Consider the following 22,290-nt stretch of genomic DNA (forward strand, 5'->3'; position numbering starts at 1 on the left):
GCCGTTGGATGAAACAGGAGACTACATCTCCCATCCCACGTACGTGAGTCCTCCTGCACATGGACTCTCTCAGTTTTTTTTAAAGAAAAACTTCCCATGTACGTGAGTCCTCCAGCAGATGGACTCATTGGTTTCGCTCAAAGGAAAAACTTAGCGTCATCCATAAAAAAGGAAAAAAAAACCTGAGAGTCATCTCCTTCTAAGATTTAACATACGCAACAGAGGTCTAACCCTTAATCTGAGCATCGTCTCCTCTTTGTGTTCCTCGAAAAGAAAATATGAGCATCGTCTCCTCGGATTTGACTACAAAATTGGCAACCTGTATCCGATTGAATCAACCAGTGCATGATGGAGAAGCCCCCTCCGCACAGCCTCTCTGCTGCATCATACAGATTTTGTTGCCATGCGGCTCGATAGCAGGTGGCAATGGCCGAAGTTTCTATCATCCACGTCAAATTTGCACAGCCGTACTTAGCGTTGGGCGGAACATGTACTCTGCGCTAAAGTATCATGAATCGCAGGTAAGCAAAACAATATTTTCTTTGCCGTATGATTCATGTATAGTGATTCAATCTAGAAAAAGCTCTAATGCAGTTGATCCTCGCCACACTCTTTCTTTGGCACTAAAGTAACCACCGTCGTTGCTCGAGCGATGCAGTGTAGAAGATATCGGATATCCTGCAGAAGAGAAGCAATGCTACAACCTGCTAGGAGAACTATAGGAGTTATAGAATCAAGTCAAGGGAGCAACCACAGTAATGGAAAATAGGTATGGGATCTGTACAACCAACTGTTGCTAGCGGTGGCAGGCAAGGAAGATCCCTATTGCGCCTCTGGCTGCTACGGCGACGTGAGAAGGAGAGTAAGGAACAACATCTACGGAGGATTGCACGGGAACGATGGAAACGTGCAGATGCCTATGCAAGTCCAAGTTGGTCGCCCACCAGCACAATACTGTCCCAACTAAAGAGGTAAGCACATAATAGATAGAATAACACAGAAGGATTGAATTTGTATGAAAATCATAGGACGATGTTCACTGAATGTTAGTTTAATTGTTGCTTTTACAGAGCTTATGCCAAATATATTTTGTGAACCATTAAGGTGAGCAGCACATGAAAATAACAGAAGGAGAAGCAACCGAAGTCCTAAATTCCATTGCAACGACCGGACGACCGAAACACTAGGACATGGAAACGACCAAGCAGAAAGCTACAGGAGGAGTTCATGCTAAATATGCCTCTGAACGAGAGGGTCTAGAGTTGTAGCTAATGTTCTTTCTTCCCAGTTTTGTTACAGAAAGGTTGGCGTAATAGCACCCAAAATCCTACCAGCAGTACCTATTCGATAAATTTGTCGAATTTAGTTGTTGTAGTACCTGATTATGAAAACAACAAGAAAAATCAGCAGAAGAATTATTTGCAAGGATACGTAGATCTTTCTGCTATCATGGTTATTAAGATAGGATTTTTTTAACATACAGTATATAGAGTGGAGAAGTTTGTTTTTCATATACTGCAAATCATGAGTTCTATTGCAGTCTATTACATCAGAGTAGATATCCCTATCTTATCTTGAATTTTTATTACAGTTAACGCTTGGATGGCCAAGGAAGCAATTGTCAAGCACACAAAAAAGTGACTAAATTACAACTTTCAGTAGCACCTGGAGAATTTCCTATTTTGATATTTTGGCAAGTGGCAACACGATGACACTGTAAAAGCTTCACATAGTTGTGCTACATGTGTGTATACCTCTTCAACATTAGCATGCTAGGTAACATGTATGCATCTTTAGGCGTTTTTTACTACACGAGAGTGCTTATAGAACTTCGTTTCATAAAAATAATATTTCTGTAAGTACCCTCCACTAGCTAACGATTTGATTGCTTAAAAATACCATAGTTTCTAGATTTCTTATTTCCTGAATACAGACTTATGACTTTTTACCACCTCTGATCATAGTTTCAAATAGTGCTATCTCGGCGCTATTACGCCGCTATAGCATTTGGAGGGGCTCGCGCTAAATACATCATGTACAATTTAGGGAACCATATCATGAATTTACTTCAAAACCAAGAGTGCCATAAACCGCTATTTAAAACCATGCCTCAGGTACATGAGTACTTGCATCTAACTTCAGTTCTACTGTTTAAGCAGCGACATGGCTAAGACAAGATGTAGTAGTAATAGTTTTCCAGATTCCAATCACAAGAGAAGTGAGCTCGCATATTCGACAGCAAGCTGCCAATAGTAATATACAAAAAGCATTTTCACAATGCCAAATAGTTTTACGACAACATATTTAATTTATCCTTCGCTTGAAATGCCCATTTATTTCTATTTCAAACTCAAAACACGCGACATTGTTTACTTCCTGCAATTATATTTATTTGCAAAACATATAATGTGCCTTAAGTTGGATATGCTCAGATTTATGCAATTTTCCTTTCTGTTTCTATCTTATTTCTGTAAGATGACACACATAAGATGTCAGTGCAAAATAAGTTCCAAAACTATAGGGTAGGTACTGCCAATGTGTACGACTCATTAGATATGAAAGCCATGAGATAAATTCATTGCTGGAAACATGGACTTTATAATCCAAAATTTGTCTCCCATCCCTTATGATTTAAACAAACATATCAAGCATTTTTTATTTGTCATGTATATGATTACGTTATTATTATATCAATGGCATTTACATTAATTGTTTGTAGTTTGTAATATGCGTAAGATTCTCTTCACCTGTTGATAATCGTTTGTAATTTCCATTCATTGTACTTCCACATTGTGACAATGAAATACGATATGTTGAATGATTTTCCCTGCAATATAATTACCGAAAAAGGCTTTCGTCCCGCTTTATAAATAAAGCAAACCGCCACAGAGCATACAAACCGAAGCAAGTCCACACACACCCACCCAAGACTCACGACAAAGTACATAGGTTCTGCTAAGGGCACAGCTCAACAAGCCCAAAAGGAAAAGAAAAAGAACACCCACACACCAAACACAAGGCGTCTAGTCAGGATCCGGCGGAGGCGGCGGGGACGGCGGCGACAGGCGGACGGCCATCGAACGGATGTCGGCGATGAAGGCGGAGATGGCGTCACGATCCGGGGGGCGGCTAAGCGGCCGCCAAAGCTGCAAGAAACCCGAGAATTCTGATCCGCTTACTCGATCGCCTTTTAACAGCTGTTAATGATCAGTATGGAATAGAATCAACCATTTTCAAATACTTGAGAAGCTCGCATATCTTACAAAGCTATCTTCTAAATATAAATATATATTTTAATTCATCTTTGCAAATAGTATTGAAAAACTCTCCACTGTAAATTGTTTTCCCAGTTGAATGTTCTGCTTTTTTTCATTTTGAATTTTGTACTATTAGATACAAGGATATGTATCTTCTCTAAACCCCTAGCCCGTGCGTTCGCACGGGTTGATGACTAGCTAGACAAATCAGCATGCTTTTTTGTGGTCAGTACCAAGGAAAAGCGTCTGATTGGTCAGCATTATGTTTGCTGCTTTGATTATATCAACTAAATTGTCTGCTAACGCGAGGGCCTGGCCACTCTACAAACTCATGAATATTCGGTATGAATGATGGTACATATCTTGTAAAACGCGAGGGCTTCGCCACTCTATATACTCTCGACCCAACCTTCCAGCGTCTCCCCCGCAGGTGACGGGGAGGGAACTCTAGGCGCCGCTGGCCTCCTCCCCTCCTCCCGTCCCCTTCATCCCCCCCGCCGCCACAGGGTGCGCCCAGGCAAAGCCTGGCCGACGCTAGCGGCGGCGGGCCTCCTCATCCCCTCGCGTGTGGCGTCAGTGCGGGGCGCTTCAACGGGCCAAGGCGCCGTGGTTGGTGGGTCGCGGCGGCGCGGCGGGTGCCCTTCCAACCGATCGACGGCTGGGGGCTTGCACGGTGCATCAGGCTGCTGGCTGGGCGTGCTTGCTGCTGCCCGCGCCCCGATCTGGCGCTGGGAGCTGTGGGTGGCGCGGGGCCGGAGACCTCTGCGGGTCCTGGATGTCGTTGGCGGACGGCCGTGGTGGACCGGCGAGATTCGGCGGCGGCAGCTGTTGCTGGCGGCTGCTGGATGTCCGGGGATGGCGGGGCGTGCTTGGCGAGGCGGCGATGGACCTTGCCGATCTGCATCGGGGGCTCATCTAGCCACCATCTCGTGAGCGATGCGGGCTGTGGTGGCGCGGGACGATCGTCGCCGGCGGCTTCGGGTGCCGGTGGTGGTGCGGAGTGGTGGTGTGCCCTGTCGGGAGGGTCCGGCGGTATGGCCGCTGTGACCGGCTTGACCGGGGTGCGGGTGGAGCGGGTCAGTGGAGGCGGCGGCGCTCTCTGGTGGACGTGCCCCATCGGTGGCGCAGCGTGGCGGATGTGATCTTCCTTCTCCTCAATGTAGAATGGATATGATCGGGGGGCGCTTGCTCGGGAGGATCTGACTGGTGCCCGAGGCGTGTCGGAGTTGCCGCTCCGGGTGGGTCAGATTGGACTCGATCTGGGATGTACCCATGGTGGGCGAGTCCCTCCCGCCGGTGGTACGGTGGTCGCTACTGATGTTCGGGACTTCACGATACTGTCGGGCAACACGGAGTCGAGGGCCATGGACACAGCGTTGTCTGAGTACTTGGCGATGGTCATCGGGAATCACAGAGGTGTGTCTCCCCTAGTCCACTAGGATTGGCTGGGGACACAGGGATGGGGCCCTTGCAGTGGTGGCGTAGGCCCAGCCTTCGTGGCTCATGTCGGGTTAGGAGTGAAAGATGTGGACTTTCGCTCTTCCTACCGTGGCTAGTACTCTGTGGTGGGCGGTGGGCAAGGTATTGGACTTGGATGCCGGAGCGGCGGCCCAGGATGGTGGTTCGCATAGGTGGCTCTCCGGCGGGCGCCATGTCAGCGGTGGTGGCGCGCTTATTTGTCGTGCGGGCAATGAGAGGGGTAGCAGTTGGTGGCTCAGGCGCGTCCTCTACTGGACGTCGCCCAGATCTGTATCTAGGGTCTGGGCGGGCAGCGTTTGCCATAGGGCCTTGGTGACTTAGGATGGGGTGCCGAGCGAAAAGCTCGCGCTTTGCACCGGGGACGGCGACACTTGCGGGCGCCATTCTCTTCTTGAAGACGTCGCTGTGGATCTCCTCGCCGCGTCGTAGTTCCGGGTGAAGACCCTTGCACGGTGGGCATAGGTAGCGACGACGCTCTGCGTTGTTCTCTCTCTTGGGGGCATTGTCTAGGAGCTTAGGTGTCCTAGGATGTTGCGTGATTGTGCTCCATTCTCCCTGTGTTCTCCTTGGGTAGCGTAGTTGCTTGTCTGCTTCGCGATCCGGGTAGCGTAGGATCTGCTTTGAATGAGGGTCACCTCACCACCATGTGTCGTCCGGTTGCGTACCTAGTTCGGTTCGTGCCTTTATTTATAAAGGGGGGTAAAAGCCTGTTTCGAGACACTCTACATACTCTGCCCCTTGTAAAAAGTGAGATCGAACCACCCTCCCTCTCGGGTCCCCCCGCGCGGCGAATGGGAGGCGACCCTAATTCCCGCCGCCGCCCCCTCCCCTCCTTCCACCTCCCTCGCTGCCGCTAGGGGGCGCACCCAGGCGAAGCCCGGTCGGCGGCGGGGCTTCTCGCATCGTCTCACGCGGCGGTGCGAGCGCGGGCCGTTGCCTCCGGACGAGGGCGGGATGCGGGCGCCGAGCATCTCGGCGACGACGGGCAGATGCGGCTTGGTGCGCCTCCATGCCGTCGGCATGGCAGGCAGCGTGGTGACTGGTTGCGCCTTCGGCGGCAGCCGGCCCGTCAGGTGGTGCGCGCTGGTGGGCTCCGGTCACATCCGGCCGGATCGGGCTCCGGCGGCGGGGGCTGGCTACAACAGGGCCGCGGGGCGGCTGGCACCGCCGTGCATAGGGGTGGCAGTGCTTGTGGCGTGGCGCTAGGTGGTGGTGGCGCGTGCGGGCTCCGTGGTGCAGTTGGGCGCCCTTCTCGGCTGTGGACGGCGGCGTGCGGCGCGGGCGGGCTATTCCTGGACCCCTCCTTCGCGGTGGCGGTAGTGCTGGCTCTTCTCCCCCCTTCGTCGGACGAGCGGCTATCGGTGGCCTCGCGTTGGGCTGTGACAGTAGCAGGGATGGGGCGAAACAGGTGCTTCGGGGGGGAGGGGGGGAGGTTGTTGTCGCACCTCGCCTTCCCCTTTCCCCGGCCTGATGCTTCGTGGTTGTTGTCCCGGTGATGTCTGAGGCGGGACAGCCGTTGCCGGTTCGGTGGTGATGGAAGTTGGCTCCTTCAAAAGCCTCTCCTTTGAGGGTGCCGGGACGGTCTGGATGCTAGGCAGCGGCCCTGGCAGTGGGAGATCCGTTGATCTTGGGCAGATTGCGCAACTCTGCGGGCGGGCAGACATGGCCGCGCAGGCGGCATGGATGGGGGTGGTTGGCGGAGCGGGGTTGTGCCGAAGGGTTGGTGCACCGGGGTTCATCACTTGCCTAGTTCTCGTACTGGCCGATGGTGGCAGCGTCCGCGGACGTCGTTTCCTCCCTGCAGGCTCCGTCGTGGTGCTCACTTCCCCTTCGGGTTACTCCGGGCGAAAGCTTGATCTGCGGGATCGGACGGTGGCGGCTATGGTCGTGCCCTTGTTGGAGGCACCGTTTTGGAGTCCTTGCTCCGCCGTCGGTCGTCTCACCTCTCCTTGGTGGTTGCTCATGGTGATCTCCGTCGGCTCAAGGTGATGCCTCTTTGCTCATCTTTAGTGTGCTTTGTAGTTCGTTGGAGTGGTGTGTCGGTGCCCGGCTTCCTTGTATCTCGCCCTGGGTGTGTGTTCTTGCCTAGAGTGCGTGGTGTGTAGTGGTGGTGTGTGTTTGTATCGGCTCTCGGTTGTAAACGGTGATGGATGCTTTATAATATAAATCGGGGGCAAACCCTTCTTTGTAAAACGTGAGATCTAGAATTAACTGGTCCGATAGGCACCTGTAGCAATAAGTTGGCGAGTCTCCAGTGTCCTCGTGTTCGCGGTGTGTTTCGGTGAGCGATTGAGGGGTAGGTCTGCAACTCATCGGAAGCCAGCAGCTTTGTACATGTATTGCGTGCGCTCCTATAGAAAGAGAGAAACTGGGGAGCGAGTGAACTGTAGGTTTTGGCTCAATTACCTTCTCAGGGATCCCTAAAACGTTGAACGTGCTCTCAAACATCCCCTTCCTATTTGTCTGTCTCTCGCCTGGCTCATCCTGTGCCACTACAAAAAGTCAAAAACTACTTCGGGCTATGGTGGATGGTGCAGAGTAGATGTTCTTACCAATTTTGGTTCCTATTCTGACTCAAATTGCGGTTTGAAGCGCACTCATGTTGATCCTGCTGGCAGCTGACAGGGGGAGCTCGGGAGTTGGACACTCTTCTTTGCTGGTGTCACTGCTGTCGGTGTTGGTTTGGGAAAGATCGCCTGTGAGTCTTTCCTAGATCTCAGCATCATGATATTTACATCATCATCTCGCCAATTATGTATATATTCCCTGGCTTGGTGTCATGACATGTACACAGTGTATAGTCCCCAGACCCTAGGAGTTGCTCCTTCTTTCTTGATTTTAAATATTTCAAGCGCTGACATATAGGCTTGTTTGTCTAGATGACGATTGCTTTCACGTCTATCGTGGCCATTTTCATCATTGAAAGGGTTGATGATAGGGCAGGAACAAAGTCCCTTGCACCCCTTGTTATTGCTGGTGCACTGAGCATCCTGTACTGGAGGCAAGATCTTTCGATTGTTTATTTGTCCTTCTGTCAGGAATATTTGCTTCCTTGAACTTAACTGTCTACTCTGTTGTGTAGTTTCTTTGATGACCTTCGGCCATATGAGGTTATCCTGTTTGTTCCATGTATTGTAATACCTGTGATGGCTATAGTTATTCCACCAATGTATACACATTCAAGCTACTGGTTGTGGGCAGCATGTTAGTGTTATTGCCGCTCAATATCACCAGGGTGTATGCAGTTCCATTATTTGTGTACATAGCCATATGTGATTCACGTTAATGTACTGCCGTACTGGGTTATTTCGTAGTCGGTTAAAGCATAAGAACTGGTGATACCTTTTTCTTCTTGCAGTCTGTACTCATGATGCTTGGTTATAAACCATAGTTACCTTTGAAATTCATAGAAAACTCACTAGAAGTTGAAATGTTTCCCTTCTTAAGTTCTTTATTCTCTCAATACCATTGAACGGTGCCAAGATGATTCTGTTTCCCCAGTAATGTCTGCTGTTACCTAGAAAATTATAAAACAGTCAACAGTCCAACTAATATAAATGTGTATGAATTGCTGTTTTCCGGTTGTTTGGCATTGATGAAGTTGCTACAAGAATGAGTTATGCAAAAGCATTTATTTAAGCGCAATTTAAACATAGGCCACCGCAAGCATTTCTTGTAAGCACATTTTTTTAGGGTTTTCTAAGCGCAGAGATACTTCTGTTCTGATTTTTCAAATTGATTTCAGAATTTTACCTTCTTGCCAAAATAGAAGAGGCTGCGGACAAACCTATATATAGGTGGACACATGACATTGTTAGCGGACATACTCTTTTTTTTAGAACGAAGACGCCAGATGCGTCTGGCTTTAAATTAGTAAAGCCCCAACGGCAGCGTAACCCACATCAAGTCTTAATACATCACCAAAAGCCACTCCGGCCCAAAACCCACGCAGTTCGGACGAAACTAAACGAGCCAGAGGCGGATTACAAGGCTAAGCCCGTACAGAGCGTGCAGGCTCGTCAAGCAACCAAAAGGGACCACAGCCAGAACCGTAGTCATGACTCCCTAACCATCGCGTACACTTGCAGCAGACGTTGTTGGGCGGTCTTGATCATCTCAGCATCCTTGCGCCTCCCCAACGGACACCACTGCTGCAATAGAAGGTTGCATTTGAAGATAATATTAGCCGGGTGAGTTGGAAAGCACCCCTCTATAGTGAATTTATTTCTAGTGAGCCACATGGACCAGAGTAGTGCCCCCACACAACTCCACATAACTCGATGCGCAGGGCCCTGAATCGCATCTAAGAGGTGTATGAGCTCTGCCGCCGAGCGCGGGTCCCATTGGACACCCGCCGCGGTCCGGACAGCGCTCCACGCAAACCTCGCAAGAGGGCATCTAAAAAACACATGATTGGCATCCTTTGGGTCCCCGCACAACGCACACGGGCCGGTGGTCGGACCATTACGTTTGGCCATGTTCAAGGAAGTGGGGAGTTTATCGCGGAACATTTGCCACATTAAAAGTTTGATCTTTAGAGGCAGCCGCGCTTTCCACAACCCTACAACCACAAGTTGTGCTGGCCCTCGGCACATCGTGCGGTATAAGGAGTTAACCGAGAACTTCCCCGAGCTGGTGAGCGCCCAGCTCACCGTGTCAGGCTGGTCCGAGAGACCCACTGGCTCAATCAACTACAACAAGGCAACGAGGTGAGATTGCTCTTGCCCATTAAGTTCCCGCTTAAAATGAATCGCCGGTGGTGTTGCTACGAGCGCATCAGCCACCGTCATCGCGGGATCGACAGCGATAGCATACAGATCCCGGAATTCAACCCAAAGAGGATGGGTACCTATCCAAAGATCTGTCCAGAATCGCGCCGACCTACCGTTCCCTATAGAGAATTTTGCCCCCATGGAAAACGCTGGTTTGATCGCCTGTAGATCATTCCAAAAAGGTGAGCCCATTGCCCTCCCCTCAAAGAAGTTCCCATTAGGGAAATATTTGGCCCTTAGGAGATCAACCCACAACCCGGTGCCCCCCTGGACAATTTTCCAGATCCATTTGCACATCATCGCGATATTAAGCCATCTGGAGTTGGTGATCCCAAGGCCCCCCATGTCCTTGAAGGAAATATGCCCTACAGGCAATAATAAAGTTATTATTTATTTCCTCATATCATGATAAATGTTTATTATTCATGCTAGAATTGTATTAACCGGAAACATGATACATGTGTGAATACATAGACAAACATATACTCACTAGTATGCCTCTACTTGACTAGCTCATTAATCAAAGATGGTTATGTTTCCTAACCATAGACATGTGTTGTCATTTGATTAATGGGATCACATCATTAGGAGAATGATGTGATTGACATGACCCATTCCGTTAGCCTAGCACTTGATCGTTTAGTATATTGCTATTGCTTTCTTCATGACTTATACATGTTCCTGTAACTATGAGATTATGCAACTCCCGTTTACCGGAGGAACACTTTGGGTACTACCAAACGTCACAATGTAACTGGGTGATTATAAAGGAGTACTACAGGTGTCTCCGAAGGTACATGTTTGTATTTCGAGATTAGGTTTTGTCACTCCGATTGTCGGAGAGGTATCTCTGGGCCCTCTCGGTAATGCACATCACTATAAGCCTTGCAAGCAATGTGACCAATGAGTTGGTTACGGGATGATGCATTACATAACGAGTAAAGATACTTGCCGGTAACGAGATTGAACTAGGTATTGGATACCGACGATCAAATCTCGGGCAAGTAACATACCGATGACAAAGGGAACAACGTATGTTGTTATGCGGTTTGACCGATAAAGATCTTCGTAGAATATGTAGGAACCAATATGGGCATCCAGGTTCCGCTATTGGTTATTGACCGAGAATAGTTCTAGGTAATGTCTACATAGTTCTCGAACCCGTAGGGTCCGCACGCTTAACGTTACGATGACAGTTTTATTATGAGTTTACAAGTTTTGATGTACCGAAGTTTGTTCGGAGTCCCGGATGTGATCACGGACATGACGAGGAGTCTCCAAATGGTCGAGACATAAAGATTGATATATTGGATGACTATATTCGGACACCAGAAGTGTTCCGGACGTTGTCGGAGAAAACCAAAGTGCCGGAGGGTTACCGGAACCCCCCGGGGAGAGATAATGGGCCACATGGGCCTTGGTGGAAAGAGAGAGGGGCGGCCAGGGTGGGCCGTGCGCCCCCTCTCCCTCTGGTCCGAATTGGACTAGGAGGGGGGGGCGCCCCCCTCTTTCCTTCCCCCCTCTTCCCCTTCCTTCCCCCTCCTAGTAGGAGTAGGAAAGGGGGAGTCCTACTCCTACTAGGAGGAGGACTCCTCCTCCTTGGCGCGCCCACAAGGGCCGGCTGGCCTCCCCCCTCCCTCCTTTATATACGGGGGCAGGGGGCACCGCAGTACACACAAGTTGATCTACGGATCGTTCCTTAGCCGTGTGCGGTGCCCCGCTCCACCATATTCCACCTCGGTCATATCGTCGCGCAGTTTAGGCGAAGCCCTGCGCCGGTAGAACATCATCATCGTCACCACGCCGTCGTGCTGACGGAACTCATCCCCGAAGCTTTGCTGGATCGGAGCCCGGGGATCGTGATCGAGCTGAACGTGTGCTGAACTTGGAGGTGTCGTACGTTCGGTGCTTGGATCGGTCGGATCGTGAAGACGTACGACTACATCAACTGCGTTGTCATAACACTTCCGCTTATGGTCTACGAGGGTACATGGACAACACTCTCCCCTCTCGTTGCTATGTCATCACCATGATCTTGCGTGTACGTAGGATTTTTTTTGAAATTACTACGTTCCCCAACAGTCCTTGGGTCGACACACCCAAGCCCAATTAACCATATGATACTTACGGTTCGGGCTAGTTCCTTCCCAAAAGAACTTGGCACGAGGCGTGTCAAACTTTGCATGAACCCCTTCTGTGAGCAAAAACAGGCCCATGGCAAACATTGGCAAAGAAGATAAGCTGGAGTTCGAGAGCACTAGCCTAGCTGCTTTCAATAGGAATTTGCCCCGCCAAGGGCAAACCCTACCCCTTACCTTGGCACACAGAGGTTCCCAATCCTCTATCCTGGGCCTTTTGGTGTCTACCGGGAGGCTGAGGTATGTAAACGAGAATTTTCCCACTTTGCAGTTGAGCAAATCAGCAATGCGCCTTCCCTCCTCCGGATCTACCCCCATCGAGATCACCTCACATTTGTGGAAGTTAATTTTGAGGCCCGACATGAGCTCAAAACTAAGGAGAATCGCCTTGACCCTAGCAATACTATGTAGGTCTGGGTGAAAAAGCAATAGCGTGTCATCCGCATATTGCAAATGAGTCACTCCCCCTGGAATGAGGTGGCCTACCAACCCTTGGATATGGCCAGCCGCGGCCGCCTTTCGAAGCATAGCGGACAACGCGTCAACAACAAAGTTGAACAGGAGAGGGGACATCGGGTCCCCCTGTCTGAGACCGTGTTAGTTACGGAAGAAGTGCCCTACTTCTCCGTTCACAGAGACTGCGGTTTGGCCTCCCGAGACCAATTGCATAACACGGTGAACCCAGACAGCGAAAAATCCACAGCTGAGAAGCACCTGGCGGAGGAAATCCCAATTTACCCGGTCGTACGCCTTTTCGAAGTCTAGCTTTAGCAGCACAGCCGGTTCCTTTATGCGCTTAAGTTCGTGGACTATCTCATGGAGGGCAAGCGAGCCCTCAAGGATATTGCGACCGCGGATGGACGCTGATTGATTTTGATGAATCGCACGATGAGCGGTTGAACCTAGCCGTGTCGCACACGCTTTGGCACAAATCTTAAATGACACGTTAATGAGCGCAATTGGGCGGAACTGTCTAATATTGTCGGCCCCTTGGACCTTCAGAATGAGCGTCAAGACTCCAAAATTAAGACCCATTGTAGATCTCAAAAATTGGGCCTTTAAGAAGAGGCCAGAAGCGTATAAACATAGCAACCGGCCACCCATCCGGGCCAGGTGCCGTGTCCACTTTCATACCCATCAGCGCAGCGTCAATTTCATCGGGGAGGAACGCGAGCCCCAGCTCGTCGTTCTCACACTCCAAAACCCGTTGAGAGACATCCCACACGTCCGCGTGCAGACCAGCCCTTTGATCCTCGCACGTCCCCATCCAGTTGATGTAAAACTCATAAATGTGGCGAGAGATGTCCCCTTGTTGCAACAGAAGCCCCTGTTCCGATTGCAACCTAAGAATAGCGCACTTCCGACGACGGCTGTTAGTGTAGGCGTGAAAATATTTGGTATTGGCGTCACCTTTAAGTGTCCATTTCAAACCACTACAGCGGCGCCAATATTCTTAATCCGCACGGAAAGACGCCTCTACCTGCCCCTCTAGGTCATATCGGTGGGCCCATTGAAGCTCCGAAAAGACCCGGGTATCATCCTGCACGTCGATCCTTGCGATTTCCGCTAGGATCGCGGCTCTGTGCTCTTTATCATTCCTCCCTAGGTTAGCGCCCCATCCCTTGAGGCTTGCCCTGCACCGTCCCCCGACAGCGTTCCAGAACTCCATCGGGCCCCTCTGGGGCCCACTTGACTAACGCGCGCCCACCATTTCTCCCCAAATATCTCCTCGAAGCCTGGCGCTTCGAACCAGGCCGTTTCAAAGAAAAGGCGAGGGCTACGCTGCACCCTATCCTCCCTCGAGGAGTAGACAAGTGGAACATGGTCAGAGCCAATGCAAGTCTCGGCGACCAAAGTACAGAGGGGGAATCCCATTTCCCAATCTGGTGACATGAACACACGGTCCAACACCGAGCGGACCGGGTCTAGTTGTTTGTTTGTCCATGTGAACCTTGCGCCCGACCTGGCCACCTCCCTGAGGGCCATAGAGGCAATAGCAGTATTAAACATGGACACCCGAGGCCAGTTTATGTTACTGTTATTCTTATCCGCTCCCGACCTGATCAGGTTGAAATCCCCTCCTAGCAGGACAGGGAGCGCCGCCCCGGTTACCATGGTGACTTTGGCTTGGAGTTCTCCCAAGAACTCCGCCAATCGCGAGTGATCGGCCGGCCCATACACCTGAATGACAACCAACTCGCGAAGCGAGGCCCGAATGCGAAAATGCGCGGCAATGAAAATCATACCAATATCCCAGTCGTTAACCTCATACACAGCGCGACTTAAGCCCAACAACATGCCACCCGAGTGCCCAACTGCCGGACCATGCTGCCATTCGAACCTTTCTAACGGATCAAGAACAAGCAACTCATGAAAACGAAAATCCGCCTTGATGGTTTCCTGCAACCCTACAATGTTGACGTCCTCTCTGCGCATAGATTCCTTAAGTTGAGTACGTCTCCCCGCGTGGCCAAAGCCATGGATATTCCAGAAAATGGCTCGCATCTAGATGACGCGGTTACGAAGCCGAACACCCCTCGAGGTGACCGCCTTAGCCACGCATCTCACCTTGCCCCTGCAAGGCGAGGGAGAGGGGGCAACCCCTGTTGCCTGACCCCCCCTCTTCGGGCACAGAGAGAACAACGGTGGCCCCTCCCTCGGGCTCACCTGACCTCTGTTCAGCATGCGCTGCAGCAGCAGCCGCGAGCGCTGCCTGCGCCGACTCCTTCGTGCGGACGAGTGAAATCAGCTCTCTGACCCCCCCCCCCACACACACACGACGAGTCCATACCGCTCGCGTCCAACACCTCATGCAGATGGTCATCTGAAAAAGAATCAAGAACCGTTAAGCGAGGCGGTGGATTACCTGAGATCTCCATATTCTTCTGCGCTTGGAGGAGTTGTGCCCGCTGCAACGACAGCATGTTGCCCTTGGCCCCCTTGGAGCACGATCTAGTGCGCACCAGCGGCCGCCGGCACCGTCTTCGTGCGCTTGGCCTTGGAGATCATCGCCGCCTTCGCCGCCTCTTGCAGCAGCATGTCGACGGAGGGAGGCGCAGTCGGGGCCGCCAGCGCCATGACCGACTGCCGCGGAGTGGGAGGCGCCCCCAGCGGTTCCATCGCGCGCACCGCCTCCGTGCTGACCTTGCGCACCGCCGTCTTCTTCATCGGCTTCACCGAGCCGCTCAGGGTGGAGCCGCGGCCACCAGAAGCAGGGGACTCGGCCGGACGGAGCCGCGAGGGGATGGGGGAGAGATCAAGTGGGGATCGGCCGCCGCCCGCACCCTCAGACGAAGCAGGGGCCGCACCCAGGGGTGGTGAAGATACCGACCCCAGGTTTGACCCATACTGGTTGGGGATCGAGAGCGACAACCCCACAGAACCCAACCCCACAGCAGCCCGCAGCCCCGCCACCCCATCCACCGGTGCAGCAGGGCCCGGTGCCAAAACCCCAAGCTTGTCCCACGCCGTCATGTCGATGGAGTCGCCCTCCTCCATGCTTGCATCATGCTCTTGGTCCTTGTCTTTGCGCTTGTCCTTCTCTTGGTCACCCGGACCCCGACCACTTGGAGGTGGAGGAGGGGGCGGGAGGGCAGGAGCCGCCTGGCGAGGCTGGTCCAACTCCGGCTCAAACTTGATGGAGTAGCCCTTGCCATTGAACCAGATCTGCACAGAGCCACGAAGCTTGGCCGGCGCATGGCACGCAAAGCACATGCGTACCGGGCCCGGACGGATCAGAGACAATTCATCCACCACCAGCGGCCAGCCAATCATTGTTGTGGCCGCCATCAGATGCTCCACAAGCCGCTGCATCGGGGGAATGCCCCACAAGTTCACGCACACTTCCGGCTTGACAGCGCCTTGGGCTCGTCGAGGGCCGCGTCGGGAATATCAGTCGTGATGTTGTTGATGGAGAGGAAGGGTTTGCAGCTGCGCGTCGCTATTCGCAACATGACTGGATCTGGGAAGCCACCGAGAAATAGTCCGCATCGAAAGGATCCACCTACCAGTCCCACTCGCCCTCAAAGAGATGAGGGAGCTCAGCCTCCAGGATCTCCTTGGTCAGCACGCCGGGCGCCGCCGACACCAGGGCCGCGTTAGCCCCCAGCAACCCCGTCTCCATCGCATCCGCTTCCTCGGGGTACTGCAGACAGAAGAAGCCGCCACCTGCGGAAGCATGGCCCATGGTCTGGAGCACCAGCTTCTTGTTGCGCGTGGGGCAGTAGGCCGAGGCGTGGCCCTCGTTGCTGCAGAGCATGCACAACTGCTTGAAGGAGCACTCGTTCTGGTAGTGGCCCGCATGCCCACAACGGAAGCACTCCGCCCCGCCCCCCCCCCCTCCCGCGTCCTCAACAGGGATGGGCTCCGCCGCCGTTCCCTTGGAGGAGGAGGGCTTGAAGGCCGCCGGCATCACCGGCTTGTGCTTCTTCTGCTTCTGCTTGGTGAAGGGGTCGCCGACGCGGTCACCGCAATATGGGTGGAGCGATTCCTTGCGCTTAAGCTCCAACCCCTTCTTCTTGTATTCCTCCTTCTTTTTCTTATTCCGCTCTTGCTCCTTGAGCCACCAGGGAGGGGGAGGCCCCCAGCCTCCCTCCTCACCGGCGCGCTCCGCCGCGCGCGCCTTTGCTTGGGTGCGCAGATCCCGCTCGCGACTCCGCTCCGCCTCCAGATCCGGCTCTGCCCGCTTGTCCGCACGCTGATCCGCCTTGGAACCCATGGCAACGACCTCGGTGAAGGATCGATCTAGAGGTGGGGAGGAGAGAGTTGGGAGAGAGAGCGTGCAGATCCGGCGAAGCGCCGCACCTCCGATGGAGTGGCTAGAAACCCTAACGAGTTGTCTGAGATGCCCCGGAGGATCCAGAGCCACTTAAGTACTGGCCACGCCACAGACGGGCCGGGTCTGGGCCTCTCAGAACAGCCCACCTCCGTCCGCACCCCTTCCCCCTCAGGAAGGATGACCTGCGCCGCGCACGGCCCGATCTGGCCCGATTGGCCCGCATCCAGGGAAGGGCCCATCAGCCCAACCCTACCGACCTCGCCAACCCTAGGACAGGGCTCGGGCATCTCCACTGCAGCCGCCGCCGCCTGCGGGCCCGCCGGCGACAACGCCCCAGGCTCCGCCACCACCACCGACGCAAGCCCCGGGCCCCGCGGTGGAGAGGCAGCCCGCCCGCCGCCCGCCTGAGACAGCAGCGGCCGCGTACGCGGCACCTCCGCCGCACGCGCCACCGGGGCCCGACCCGACACCCCTGGTCGGCGAGCACATCGGCCGCCGGGCGCAAAAGCGCGGCGCTGCCCGGCTTTGAGCGAGCCCCCAAGCTCCTCAGCACGAGCCACAAACTCGCCGACCGTCGGCAGCGCACCATCGCGGCGACGAGCATCGCAATCGACCTCCTCTGCCTCCGAATCCTCGTCGTCGCTTACCTCAGCCAGAGCCCAGAAGTGACTCCCCTCCCAGCGCAGCGATGCCACCTCGCCCGAGGCCGCCTCCGGGGACGCGCGCGCCGGCCGTCCCGTCGACCGCACCACCGACCAGGCCGCCGACTCGCCGGGGCCTGCGGGTAACGCCGCATCGCCCACCCCGTCGCCACCCGAGTCGCCAGGTCGTACCAGAGCCGTTGGAGCCATCTTTATGGGTCCCCCTGTTGAGATCAGCGGACATCTTACATCTTACATTCTTAAAAAGTTGATCCCCACTACCACCAATTCTCTCAACATGCAGCCCATCCACATCATCATCTAGCCACCTCAACAATTTCCAGCCACGTCACTTTATCTCTCTTTTTTTCTCCATGTTCACGTAGCATTGATTGATGGCATATTCCCCGGAAGGTTTTTTACCAGGCTTCAGTTACTACAGATGACTCCTCGGTGCTCCACAATAGACGCCCTCCCGTTTGGATCTCTATTCCTCGACCAGCAGAAGCCAAAGCGGAAGCAAACCTCCCCCAAACAAAACATCCTGAATCCTCATAAGCTGGCCTCCCCGTCTCCCATTCCCACCATCTCAACCCCCGACGAAGCGACGGACGCAAGAGAATTCAGCCTCTAGGGTTTACGGCGACCGTCCCGGGGCAGAACCGGCGACTACGAAGGCGATGATGGAGCACCAACCGAATCTTGAGAAGATCGATCTAGAGGCTGGCTGGGGCATCAATAATCTCATCAATACCCTTGAGGGCAAGCCGAATCCGTAGTTCAGCTTCGAGGACTAGATGAGGAAGACACGTAAGTTGACTCCGTCGCCTCCTTCCTCCGGACAGGCCTTAGGCCCGTTTCATCCTAATCCAGTGCTGATCTATGGTTCCCCTGTTATTCTCTTTTTGTATTAGGCCCGATTTGATCTTATCTGGTACTGATAGGGTTTCCGCCCCCCCTATTTTTCCCTATTTTTCATGCATCGTGGTATACTGGTATACAACATCTGCACTACTTCCAACAGCTCTGCGACATGTTCCTTACATACTGGCAGGGGTATCATCTCGGCTGCATTGGGCATTTGTCTGATTCGAGTATGTCCAATAGAATTTATGCATGAGCATGTATTCATTGTTCAAGTATTACATTACCAAGTAATTGTTCCCGTTGAATAGCTCTATGTGCCACCATCTATAAGTAGCCTCTCTTAATCTATTTTTTGTTGAAATATCTTGATGTATACAGAAAGTATCATAAACTATCTTGCTGCTTTCAGAAAAGCGTTCTGAAGACTGTGTTCTTTCATGCTTCTGGTTACTGTTTTCTTTCGTGCTTCAGGTGGACTGAGTTAAATATCTTGATGTATATACAGGGCATCATAAATTATCTTGCTGCTTTCTAAACAGCGTATGGAAGTCTGTCTTCTTTCGTGCTTCTGGTCACTGTCATCTTTCATGCTTCCGGTGGACTTTATAAGCATTACGTCCTAGGTGTCAAATAAAATAACTCAACCATTTTCAAAGTGATGTGTTACTTGGTGCAGTCCAACTCTGAACGTCTTTCTAATATTTATTTTCTTACCGAAGGTTAATTCCCACACACGCTACAGTCTGAAGGTACGTGCAAATTTTTTGTTTCTGAGTTGATATACATGTTTTACTACAGGTCATGATGGTTTGCTTCCTTTTTAATTGAAATTCCACAATAGTTCCTCTATACTAACGTCTGTGTAAGTGTTTTAGTAAAGAGCATATACTATGGATGGTTGGATGCACAAATAGAATATCCTGGAGTTTCTTTTGTTTGGTCAATGGCAGATCAGCAAAACTGATTTGTGTTCTAGAAATTATGAACACTATAGTCCCTTAAGACAAGGAGTCGGAGCTGCAATTCAGCTTCGATGGCCAAATGATGAAGATACAACAAGGTCGAGCTTCTAACATGGCAATGATAGCACTTTTTTGGAGAGCTGACTCTGGAGCTCCGGAGGAAGACGTGTAGGCTGCTCCTTTCTATCGGTGGTAAGCTTATTGGTGGTAAGCTTATGAGTGGGGACATCAACGACGTTTCTGGAATTGGAGGTGTTGTGGTCCTCTTGACCTGTTGTTGCAATATACTTGACCATGTCAAGTAATTATGTGCTCAGTCCTCCTGGACAGCTCGGCCAAACTGACAGGTTTCTCTCTTCTTCTCCAGGAACATGTGAGGTGAGTGGTGCAGCTTGAAATAGCCATTACAAACTCATAAATTAATGGGCATCTGAGGAGACACACGATGGGCTTTATAATACCATTCTCGATATGAATCTCGGCACCAACTCCTTACCTAGCACCTCCATGTAGTATTCCTGATGCTGACTTAATAATCCTTTTTTTCCAGGTTGAAGGTCTTGATAATCGTATATTCAAATTTAAATTGGACACATTAATAGTTCCTGATGGAATAATTTTTCTTTCTTCTGACTTTTCATTTATATTGATATACTATTCTCCATTAGTTCACCTCTAAAAAATGCTAGTTTGTTTGTTTTTGAGAGTTGCAGGTTAGTGATAGTTGACTTTGATGCATTGGTAGTAGATTTTAAGTTAAGTTAAACTAGGTGACATTTCTGTTAATTCAGCTCAGGTAACATGATAGCCGCACGAGTACATGGATCCAACATCCAAATTTATTACTTTTAGCTATATGCTGATTCTGCTTCACTCTTTTCATGTATGTAATTGGAAAGTGTCATCGCTTAAAGACTTCTTTGTTTTGAATTTTTTGTATTAACTCATCGTTTAAATTCTTTGTATTAACACTATTGTTACAATCCGATGCAAGCAATTCTTTTGTATGCACTCATTTGAAAGATATGCTTTCCCCACAAAAAGAGAAATGCTTTGACGCACATGCAAGTTACTATTTTTCTTTAGACAACGTATCTCTCTACATTATAAATTTTAGCACAATATATCCCGCAACAACGCGCAGGGTTTCATCTAGTACTCTTAAGCATCTATGTGCTGCGATGGTACCTGTTTTCTTGACTCTTATGTTGGCAAAGAGGACAATTCAACCTGACAGGTATACATCAGCTTACGCAATGCATCGCTTGAGTCTATTTTTGTATAGTTTTAGTTCAATTGAACCACTTCAATCCAATGTTGGTATTGCTCGCTCTGCTTTGAGCATACAAATACACCAAGTGTTACCAAATATCAATAATATTGCCATTCCACTGCTTTACCAAATTTTTGATGTTTTCGCTCTTTATGAGGTTGGTTTTTGTTCACTATGGTTACTAGAATGATACCAGAATAAGACATCTGCAATTAAATTGTTGGTGTTTATAACATGAACCAAAACTTGCACGGGTAGTTCTTAGCAAACTTTTCATGACGAGCTTCTGTTTATTCAAACTACATAATAGTACTCTGGTTTGCTTCGAGAAATCGATGTTCTCATTCATCGTGTGCATGTAGTTTTGACAACAACTTCACCACATTGAATAGGCCTTAGATCCATGTATCCATGTGACTAATGTTTTTTCCTCTGTCATGCAGGGTAAGCTTATCCCCAGATGTGGAAGATCAGTTGGAGAGAACGCGGTTCCAAAGATAGCAACACTGTAGATGTCAAATATGATTATGCTGCAGTTTCAACCACGTCTGAACAACAGTAGATATGTGTTTTTCATATGTACCCCTGAAGTGTAAAAATAGCATCAATATGAATATCAGGAGCCCCAGCGTGCACGGTTGTGTATTATTGCCTGCTAATTAACGTTCATATGTGGTTCTTGATCAAAACTTCCTGATCAAATCTTGTACATGAAGGAAAATGTATATCAGGTGCCTCATCAACTCTTTCTGCTCTAGTTTTTAGTAACTTCATATGGCATATACCTCTCCTGCACCTGGAAAGACCAGAGCCTATGTAACTGGATGGGGATCTATCATCCGCTTCAGTTGTTACTGCTCTTCAGAGTCGATTAAGCTGCATGCTACGGGCTTGACATCTTCCGTGTGTGCAAGATAATTTATTAGCTTGCCTGTCTAAGTGATGGATTGAGTTCAGGTTTCTTACTCTTTCAAAACATGAAGTTCAGTTTTTTAGCACAGAACGAGGAGGGGTTAATGCATCATCAATTTCGGATACAGGGGCACATAACTGCGATATAGAGGCGGGAGCTCTAGACCCAGATTTCCCCTGTTTTATCATGCAACTGTTGCCATGGATTGGGAAATCTAGATTCTGATTTCAGGTTCCCATGCTTTTCTTTTCAAACACAATAAGCATGATGATCTGCCATGCCATAGTAATGCAAATGATCACGGCAATATGATGACTTGATAGAGGTGGATGGCTGATGCCAGCAGTAAATATGGCATTTTCACGAAACACAATAAGCATGATTATCTACCATGCCATAGTAATGCAACTGATCATGCCATTATGATGACCAGATGAGCTCTTTGGTACTAGCGGAATGAAGACTATATATATGCAAGCGGCTATTTTCCCAACACCACACAATGAATACATGGAGGTCCTTTGTTGGCTGGGTGAAACGGTTCATACTCCACACTCTTTTGCTTTCGAGATATTAGAGTAAACCAATACAAAAAATTTTTACTTCACCGAATTTGTGAGCTGGAAGAGGGAGCTCCCGATGATCATGTTAAGGATTAATTAAATCCTAATAATCAATGCTTAGGTCGGTTGTTTAGTTTAGCAACCGCCAGTTACCGACTATGTAATTACCGCCTCTGTACATGGGTATAAATACCCTATTCTTCAGTCAATGCAATCACTGTTCAATCATTTGTTCCCCTCTCTCTCGTTTTACTTTTACACGTTATCAGCACCAAGGTTTTGATCTTTGGTTTGTGAAATTTTTCGCCCCAGGCCGAGATGTCCGAATTTCGACCATTTTCAAAAAATTCGGTTGAAATTTGACCAAAATTTTAACAAAAATTAGCTTAAATTTGACCAAATTTTGACCAAAATCCATTTTTTTCACTGGATTGTATTTTTCGCCCTAGGCCGAGATGGCTGAAATTCGGCCGAAATCCGTTTTTTCGGCCGAAATTCAAAACACAGATCAGCACTCGGCTCTACGAGAGCGAGAAGGCCACAAAAGCATAGGAGACGCCTCTGTTCTAGCCCTGCAGCGCGGTGGCCACCAGCGGGTGCGCGACACCGCAGCCCTCGTCCAGCGGCGCGGTCACCCGCACATAAGCA

The 22,290-nt window shown here is 50.5% G+C and overlaps 1 long non-coding RNA gene and 1 pseudogene across 1 annotated transcript; both read left to right on the forward strand.

Moving 5' to 3' along the window:
* Positions 1–225: 225 nt before the first annotated feature.
* Positions 226–1,416, forward strand: LOC123066870 (uncharacterized). Its single transcript, XR_006431460.1, has 3 exons — positions 226–521; positions 659–971; positions 1,071–1,416. It is a non-coding gene; the product is annotated as an uncharacterized lncRNA (long non-coding RNA).
* A 4,853-nt stretch (positions 1,417–6,269) lies between these two features.
* On the forward strand, positions 6,270–20,825 carry LOC123068036 (uncharacterized; annotated as a pseudogene).
* The last annotated feature ends 1,465 nt before the right edge of the window (positions 20,826–22,290 follow it).

This window comes from Triticum aestivum, chromosome 3B, assembly GCF_018294505.1.
Source record: "Triticum aestivum cultivar Chinese Spring chromosome 3B, IWGSC CS RefSeq v2.1, whole genome shotgun sequence".
In the NCBI taxonomy this organism is placed as follows: domain Eukaryota; kingdom Viridiplantae; phylum Streptophyta; class Magnoliopsida; order Poales; family Poaceae; genus Triticum; species Triticum aestivum.